The sequence below is a fragment of the Pipistrellus hanaki genome, assembly GCF_964339955.1.
Source record: "Pipistrellus hanaki genome assembly, chromosome: X".
Taxonomy (NCBI): Eukaryota; Metazoa; Chordata; class Mammalia; order Chiroptera; family Vespertilionidae; genus Pipistrellus; species Pipistrellus hanaki.
The window spans coordinates 24,265,771-24,275,751 of record NC_140524.1 but is presented as its reverse complement, the minus strand read 5'-3'; positions in this window follow the sequence as shown (position 1 = coordinate 24,275,751).

Below are 9,981 nucleotides of genomic sequence, written 5' to 3'. Positions count from 1 at the left end.
TGGGCTACTGTAAACTCAACTAAATACTAGCCCTAACTGTAGCTACTGTGCCAAATACAGTATCATATCTACAGTAAATTAACAGAGCCTCAGGTTCATTGTATGTGGTCACTGAGATCAGGAAAATCTATACCCATTAGCTACTCCTTATTTGCCACTCTCTTCTACCCCTGGAAATTCTAATTCCTGTTTGTGAGCTTGACTACACCTCATACAATTGGAATCATACAGTATTTGCCTTTTTGTGACTGCCTTACTTTACTTAGCAAAGTGTCCCCAAACTTCATCTACATTGCAGCATGCAGCAGGATTTTCTTCTTTTTTTAAGGCTGAATAATATTTCATGTTATGCAAATACCTCATTTTGTTTATCCATTCACCCTGCAATGGACATTTGAGTTGCTTCCCCTTTTGAATATTGTGAATCGTTATGCAATGAATATGAAAGTATAAATATCTCTTAGAGACCCTGATTTTAATTTTTTTATATATACCCAGAAGTTGGATTGCTGGGTCATATAAAATATATATTTTTAATTTTTTAAATAACCTTCAGACTACATTCCATAGTAGCTGCACCATTTTACATTCCTATCAACAATTATAGTGCAGCTGTATTAAACTAAAACAGCCATTGGAAAAAACTTCAGAGGCAGCCAGGGATAAGTATAGCCAGAGTGAGCATGTGGGATTCTCTGAAAGTTTTCTTTGTTAACTGAGGGGAAGCAGAATTTACCACCCCAAAATAAACCTCCTGGGAATATTATTTTAAGCAGGTTATTTTGGAGAAACAAGAATCAGAAAGAAGCCTGACCTTGTCTGCCTAAAGGAATTAAAATAGAAAAATCTGCTTAAAGGAAGAAGCTATCACTTTAGCATCATACTATAATCTAAGTGTGTCAGACAGGGAGGAACCCTAGCAAAGTCTGTTAGACAACCCTTTGTGTCTCATTTCTGGGTGGCCCAGCAGAATTTATTTACCAAATGTTACTCTTTTTCCTCTACCTGTGGATGCCTACTTTCCTTTTAAAGTCCCAGACCCTTGCCTCTGTCTCTTTAGTCCAGAAGGGCACATAAGCCTCAACTTCCCAATTTATCCTCAGGTCCCATATTCTTACAGTATCCCCATATGTATATATTTAATAAATTTGTTCATTTTCTCCTGTTAATCTGTCTCATGTCAGTTTGATTGTTAGACCAATCAGAAGAACCTAGAAAGGTAGAAGGAAAATTATCTTGCCTTCCCCACATAACAATTACTTGCAGGGGAGCACTCATCCATCAAATCAAGATCATAACAAATACCAATAAGGAGGTAACCTGGTATTTATTCAACCATTAGTGCATTTTATCTATTCAATTTTTGTGACCACAGACACTGGGAATGAAAGGAACCACATAAATAGGGGGCTTCTGCTGAATGGAAATTCTCATTTTGGCATTGCTCTGTATGCTTTACAGAACAAGAAGAAATCAAAATCTGCTTTAAAAACAAAACAAAACAAAACAAAACAAAAAAACAACAACACCCTGGCATATTTTATTTTACATTTCTAGACTCCTTTCCAATCAGAAAAGTAGTTACAGTATTTTTCTTCTGTTGATGTCAGAGACAAATTCCAGACAGAATTTGTACTCCAGCTATGCTGCTGCTGCTTCAGACTCCTTTAATATTTCTGGTCATGGATTTGGCATTGCGTCTTGGTATTTTTCTCTGCATGCTTCCAAGCCCACAGAGAATGGCGCATGGCTCTCTGAAGCCAGCCTTCTGCTGTGTTGCAGAGCATCACGCACTGAAGACTCATCCTTTCCAGCATTCAACTGAGGCCACATGGACAGTTGTGATAAACTACAAAGAAAATCTGTCTGAGTACTCTTGCTGCCCAACTCATTCCCCTCTCCTAAAGCCAAGAAGAATAAGTAGGCTTGAATCATGACAGTGGCTGCCTTCAAGTTAAATACATAATGGAAATACAGGCACAGGCAATAGTGTGACCCTGAGGGAAGAGAAGGAGGGAGAAAGAAAGGAGGGAGACAGAGGCAGACAAAGACAGACAGACAGACAGACAGACAGACAGACAGATAGAAATAGAAAGAGACCAGTCTCCAAAGTGGAGGGTTGTTTTGTTTGTTTGTTTGTTTGTTTGTTTGTGGGGGTTTTTTGTGTGTATGTGTTTAAATAAGAAAACCATCCAGTATGGCCTGGATAGCTCAGTGGTTGAGCATCAATCCATGAACCAGAAGGTCACAGTTCAATTCCCGGTTAGGACACATGCCAGGGTTGCAGGCTGGATCCCCAGTGGGGTCATTCAGGATGATGTTTTCTCTTTCATTGATGTTTCTATCTCCCTGTCGCTCTCCCTCCCACTCTCTTTCAAATCAATAAAAACATATTTTAAAAAAAGAAAACCATCAATCCTTCAAAGACTCTTGGAAGTCAGGTAAGGTGATGTTGGTCTTGTCTGGGAGTGCCAATGCTTCATTGTCTTTTTTTTTCTTTGAGATTTGTTGATATAGTGACTTTTTACCTGGTTTATATGAATAAATTGTTGCATTCAAATTAGCATTTTGCTTTCATTCCATTCTTTTCCAACACAGATATTGCCTGAATACAATGAATCTCATTAAGGCCTAGAAGGGGGGGGGGAGGGGAAATGTGACACCATGGCCCATTGATACCACCCTGTCACATTATTCTCTACTAAAAAGAAGTGAGTGCCGTGAAAAACTTGAAAGGCAAGCATACTCCATATTATCAAGTTATTTGTTTCACAGATATATATGTTACTAATTATTTCCATGGACTTTTTACTGGGTTCCCAAAAAGCAGTGGCAAAGACTACTTTGTTTTACCCTCCTTTTCCAACAGGCATTTTTTTTTTTTACTATGGCTGCAGTGTTTTCCTACCTACAATAGAAATCTTGCTTTGAGAATCCTACCCAGGAAATCTTCAGTCTTTTAAAAAGGTGTTTTCTATATAATGTTTTGTTTTTCTTTTAGTGAGAATGTTTAGAAAAGGCAGATAGTTGGCAGTTCAAATACTTTGCTTGCATTTACCATCTTTTTAAATGAGAGAATTACACACAGAGAGAGGCAAGCGCCCACTACCCCAGTGTCTGTGTTCATGGTTATGCTAATATGCATGCATACAAGTCCTTTGGTTGCTTCTAACCACCCCCCCACCTCCCCTGCCATTTGTCTCTGGGTCTATTTTTATTCATCAAATTACATTGATCATTATATCCCACATGAGTGAGATCATGTGATATTTATCTTTCTCTGACTGGCTTATTTCATTTAGCATAATGCTCTTCAATTCCATCCATGCTGTTGCAAATGATAAGTTCCTTCTTTTTCATAGGGGCATAATATTCCATTGTGTAGATGTGCCATAGTTTTTTAATTCACTCATCTGCTGATGGGCACTTAGACTGTTTCCAAATCTTAGCTATGGTAAATTGAGCTGCTATGAACATAGGTGTGCATATATCCTCAGAAACTACTTTAAACAGCTCAAACACTGAGTATTAATATTAGTTGAATGTGAATAGTAGTCTTAGATCTATTCACAAGATTATGTAGCAGAACCTCCCCTATTCATGAACACTGAATAGAAATGCTATCTGCAGAAAACAGTGTTCAGACACCAGTTAATCACACCGCCTCTGGCCCTCCTGGAATAGCTGAGTGCTGCAATAGAGTTTTGCTCTTGTCATCACTTGCCCCCCATTTTTGGTAACGTCACTAGAATATAATGCCTAGAAGTGAGTTCAGAATCAATGCTAAAGATATTGTGGCATTGATCAGAAGGTGACTAAAGTTTGATAACACAAAAGCCTGAAACATAATGGAAAACATTATGGAGCAAGTGAAGCATTTAGCTCAGGCACAAAATTTGAGGGGATACCAACACCTCAACAATCAAGATAAATACTATTTAAACACAATATTGCTAAAATTTCAAAATTAATGCAAAGAACCATGGTGAACAAAATGTCAAAAATTAAACTAAATATAGGATCTGACCGTGCACTTGAAGGACTTGTCTTCAATCATCTCATTCTTGTTCTAACCCTCTTGAAATCTGGTCCAGCTCACACTGGGATAAACTAACAAACATGATGACTTTGTAGTTGGGATGCATGCTTTCTAGGAATATTTGCACAAAAGATTATTTTCCTTCCGATCTCTGTTTCTATGAGTTACAATTTTTATGATTTCACATAGTATTATAGTGAGATCATATAGCATTTATCTTTCTCTACTTGACTGATTTCACTTAGCATAATGACCATCAAGTTGTTGCAAATGACAGGATCTCCTTCTTTATTATGACTTAAAAGAGACTAGTATGGCCCAAACCGGTTTGGCTCAGTGGTAGAGCGTCGGTCTGCGGGCTAAAAGGTCCCGGGTTCGATTTCGGTAAAGGGCATGTACCTTGGTTGCGGGCACATCCCCGGTAGGGGGTGTGCAAGAGGCAGCTGGTCGATGTTTTTCTCTCATCGACGTTTCTAGCTCTCTATCTCTCTCCCTTCCTCTCTGTAAAATATCAATAAAATATATATTTTTTTAAATATTAAAAAAAGAGAGAGAGACTAGTATGTTCTAAGGCCTGAGGTGGCTCTTTGCAAATCTTTCTTTCCTCCATTCATCTGGGCTTTTTGGAATATGATTTTATTTCTTCCCACAAATAGGTACAAACCCTTGAATCTGGATTGGATTTGTGCCTTGCTTTGGCCAATACAATACAACAGACGTGAGAGCCTAGGCCTCAAGAAATCCTGTACACTTCTCCTTCATTAAGAATCTTCCCAGTTGCTATGTGACTAAACCTGGATTAGCTTGCTGGAGGGTGAGAGACCACAGAACAGACATACCATTCCAGCTGAGCCACATCATCTTAGACTAGCGGGCCTGCAGCTGACCCAGCAGCTGACCACAATTCTAAGAGAAAACTCAGCCAAGTCTAGGTGAACCACCAGCTGAATTCTGCCCAAATGGCCAACCAAGGGAATTTTGGGCTAAATTTAGGGGTATTTTTAAGAATATATTTTTATTGATTTCAGAGAGGAAGGGAGAGGGAGAGAGATATATATAGAAATATAAATAATGAAACAGAATCGTTTATCTGCTGCTTCCTGTATGCCCCACACTGGGAATCGAGCCCGACACCCGGGCATGTGCCCTGAGCGGGAATCAAACCATGACCTCTTAGTTTATAGGTCAATGTTCAACCATTGAGCCATGCTGGCTGGGGATAACTGGTGTACCTTTAATGTAAACAGGGTCCTGACCAGAATAAACTCCTTCAGTTACCTTGCTACAAACATTAAAACACACACACACACACACACACACACACACAACAAACAAACAAACAACAACAACAACAAAACAACGTCTGCTTTTGGAATCATTGCACTATCAACTCTTGTTGGGTCACAACCCCTCTGCTAAGGGTTAGTCCTCTGTGGGTGCTGAGAATTGGAAGAAGACATGAGTATCTGTAGGTATATAGGAGAGACTTTATTGCAGACTAAGCAGTCATTGCAGACACAGGACAGTCATTGCAAGTAGTTCACAAACAGAGGAGCCATTAGACAAAGTAGTACTTCAAAGTAGTCCCCTCAAAGCATTTGTGCACCAGCTGGCCAGCAATATATTTTTATACCAATTCAGACAAAACAGACTTCTTTCCAAATGGTGGCATAAGTATTTGGGTTATAGAAAGGTATACCTGCACAATGTGTACAGTAAAACTGCACATGCATACGGCAAATGGGCCTTTATTATCTGGTGTACTTAGATAAGGGTCCCCACAATTTTGTATATAGTAACATGCACCAGTCATTTACAAACCTGGCCAAACGGCAAAATGATTTGCTCAGGTACACATTGGAGACTTTGATTAGAACCAGCAGAAGCAGAATGGCATCACCAAAAGCTTCTAGTACAAGAAGGCAGAAAAAAGTTCAGATGAAAAAATCAGTTCAATAAGACATTGGGAAGGAGCCATGCTCAGAAAATTCTAAATTCAAAGTCACATTGTGGAGAGATGCTCTCAAAGACTTACTTATTTATGTAAGAAAGGTCACAGAAAGGCAGCTTTCTTCAAAGATAAGTTTTATTTCAGAATTCACACAACTAGAGAAGGAGAAGACTAGGGGTTTTGAAAAATAGAGTAAAAAAGACCAGGGACACTTGTGATTGTGTGTCTCTCAGCAGGGTAATCTCTATAATAAAGAGCCAGGGTATAAGACCGTTAGGACAGAAGTTCAACAAAAATGGAAGTCATTGCTGGTTTGCCATGACTGCTTCTGCTACAGGTGGGGTGCCCCAACACTGACTGCTGAGGGGGCTGCCATTCAGAGCCAGAGGAGGCCTGAAGAAAGAAGCAGGGACTGATCCATTGCCTCTGTGGCAGCTTTTGACCAGCACTTGCCTCTCTCTCTCCCAGTATGGCCAGCATCCATACCTCCATTTCTCTCCAGGACTCCACTGGGGCTGCTGATCAGCCCCACCTTTCTGATCAGGCCCCATTGATAACCCCAGAGTTGCTGATTGGCATAGAAACTGACCAATTAGAACAAAATCTGAGTGAAGCGTGAGGAACCAATTGCTGTCTAGGAGGTGGAGCTTTTGACACTGACTGGCATAGAAACTGACCAATGAGAATCAAATATGGGTCAACTGTGAGGAGCCAATGACTGCCTAGGAGGCAGAGCTTTTGACACTGACTGGAATAGAAATGGACCAATCAGAACCAAATTGGCAGGCAAAGGAGGGCAGTTGGGATGCGATCAGGCCTGCAGGGTAGGGCAGTTGGGGGCAAGACCAGGCCAGCATGGGAGGACCGTTGGAGATGAGATCAGGCCATCAAAGGACGGCAGTTGGGGGCAAGAAGGCCGGCAAGGGGAGGGCAGTTAGAGACAAATCAGACCAGCAGGGGAGGGCAGTTGGGGGCAATATCAGGCCAGCAGGGGAGGGCAGTTGGAGGTGAGATCAGGCAGGCAGAGGCAGTTAGGGATGAAATCAGGTTGGCAGGGGAGGGCAGTTAGGGGTGATCAGGCAGGCAGGCAGGCAGAGGCAGTTAGGGGTGATTAATCAGGCAGGCAGGTGAGTGGTTAGGAGCCAGCGATCCCAGATTGTGAGAGGCAGTTAGACATCTCCCAAGGGGTCCCTGATTGGAGAGGTTGCAGGCTGAGCTGAGGAAACCCCCCCCCCCTCTGTGCACAAATTTCATGCACCGGGGCACTAGTATGTAATAAAGGCCAAGTTCACTTGTGATTATCAGTGGATTCAATTTAATAACTTCCTTTGAGAACACTCTGCATAAAAACCACAAACACCTGGGCAGTGATGGGTGGTCACCTTGAATCATCTTGCATACCACAATTAATCTGAGCAAAGCCAGACAGCAGAACAGGTTCCATTCATTGAGCATGGCTCTGCAAATCCCAATCAGACACATTTTGGTCACAACCACAAGCAAGCATGTCCACCTGGCTCACAGTAGCAAAGTGAGACCAGTTTTCATACTGTGCTGGAAACATCAGCAAATTTCCTGACAAGAAAGTTAAATTGCAGCCAGGCCATTCTCAACCTTGAGGAGGTTGCTAATCTGATGAAGTTCTCTAATGAACTGCAGGATTTTAACCTGGGCAGATTGTTTCAAAGGTATGGTCTCCAGCAGCATTATCATTAGCTGAAAACATGTTGGAAATATAATAAAATTTTGTCAACCCTTCCAGATCCACTGAATTTCAAACTCTGCAGGTGGGGCCCAGAAATCTGCATTTTAATAAGCCCTCTGGGTGATTCTGATGCAGGCTCAAATTTGAGAACCACTGTTTTAGGCAGTTGTTGTTGGCTTTATTCCTAGTGTGGAACTTACATGGCCAGTTAGAGCAAACCTAGCACTTCTTTGACTGAGCAGGGTTCTTCTCATTTCCAGGAAAAACCTTTGTTTGATATCTATATCAGAAAGCTGAATCATAACCTTAGTAAACCTTTCTCCAGCAACATAGAGAGTTTCTAGTTACTTACCATGAAGTAACACAGAAGGGCAGGAATAAGATTCTGGTCCTCAGAGTTAGAAAAGACATCAAAGATCATGCCATGCCTCTGAAACTTTAAGGAGCATAGGGTCATCTGGGAATCTTTTCACAATGCAGATGCAGATTAAGCAAGTCTGGGATGATGCTGAGATTCTGTATTCCTTAGAAACTTCTAGGTGATAACTATGCTGCAACTCTAGAACCACACTTGAAGTTGTTAGATGGCAGTCCAAACCCCTGTGTGATGCTCAAATCCCCTAGCCAATAGTTCCCAAATGTGGCTTTGTCTTAGCATTGCCTGAGGATCTTTAAAATACAGACTTCTAAGTTTCACCCCAAACCTCCCAAATCAGAATCTCTTATAGGTGAGCCTTTAAAAAAAAAAAAAAAAGTTCCTCAGGTATGCTGATACAGCCAGATTTTTAGCTCTTTAATTTGGCTTTTGTGAGTCATTCACCTATATTGCATGCCTACCATGTCACATGGTCTTGCAGATTCTATTATTATTTGTCCTCACTTCTAAAATGTTATATCAACGAGGCCAGGGGAAGGTCAATGGAGGAAAAAAGGAGACATATGTACTACTATTTGTAATACTTTAAACAATGGAAAAGAAGGAAATGACATACCTAAAAATGTATCAAAAGAACTTTGGATATTAAACTTACATTGACACATGATTCCTTGTTTGAGAGTGTTAAAAATATTCTAAATATATGGGATTCTTGGCTTTGTGCCCAGGGTCTTAGCTTTTGGGATAGAAGTTTAGGATAAATGACACTTCCAATTATAATTTCTCCTTGAAGAGGTCCTCTCCAACTCACTTCAATATTATAGTAGTTACCTGGAGTAGGCAGCCTGGGCTTTCACAAAAGGCTTAATGAGTTTAAAAAGTTGGATTGAACCTTCTAGTGAAGGTACATTAGAACCATGTTAGCTAAGGGTATATGAATCAGATTAATAAAGCCAGTAAGACTTGGTTTTAGTGAAGAGATAGTGAGGACAGAGGATGTGACAGACTTTTAAAGTGACATTGTCAGAAATTATAAACTATTTTGCTTGATATTGATTGAGCCCTGTCTTTTTTAAAGACCCTAAACTACATATTTCAGATTTCAGTTTTAGTTCTGGGATTACAATCTCTAGAAAATTCTACATCTGTCATCATTTTCAGTATTTTAATATACACATAAATAATCCTTCCCACGTGATGTCTTTCCAATTCCTTGAACTCCTCTCCACCAATGATCTTGGTTTCTATGATGCCTTGGCCTTTCACCCCAGAATTTCACTTCTACACTCTGACCCCAGCAGCCAGAAACTTGTTTTTAAACCTCCTATTGTGGGCACCATCTCCTAAATCCCCAACTCACTTGCCTTTGATCCCTAACTCTGACAGTCCTTCAACCTCACAGGGTCCTAAAGTCTACGGATATTATTATATTTTCACTGATCCTCAGCCTATCAGATCTTTTCACTCTGTTTATGTGGTCCATCATTATGGTCATTTTCTCGTATATGACCTCAATTCCCTTGTTCCATCTTCTTCTGTTATTCTCACCTAGCAACCTCCCAACCTGGATAAATCCACCTCTCCTCCAGCACTGTACCTGCATCTGTGAAGCTCATTATAGCTGGAGAAAAGCATTGAGCTCTGCTAACTGCTCCAGCTTTACCTCCAGAACCACAAATGTCGAGTGGGGTCTGAGTGCCACCTAGTAACACGCTATCTTTCAAGCCAGTTACTCTCCTACATGCTAGATAATGGTTTCATAACTTCTCTATTTTTTCAACCCTACTACTCATCTTGCTATTCTCATAGTCAAGTGAGTGATTGATTGATTACCTTGCTTCCTCTTCCACTGAGAAAATTACAGCAATCAGAAGAAAACTTCTCTCTAATACCAATGCCAAACCTGTAAT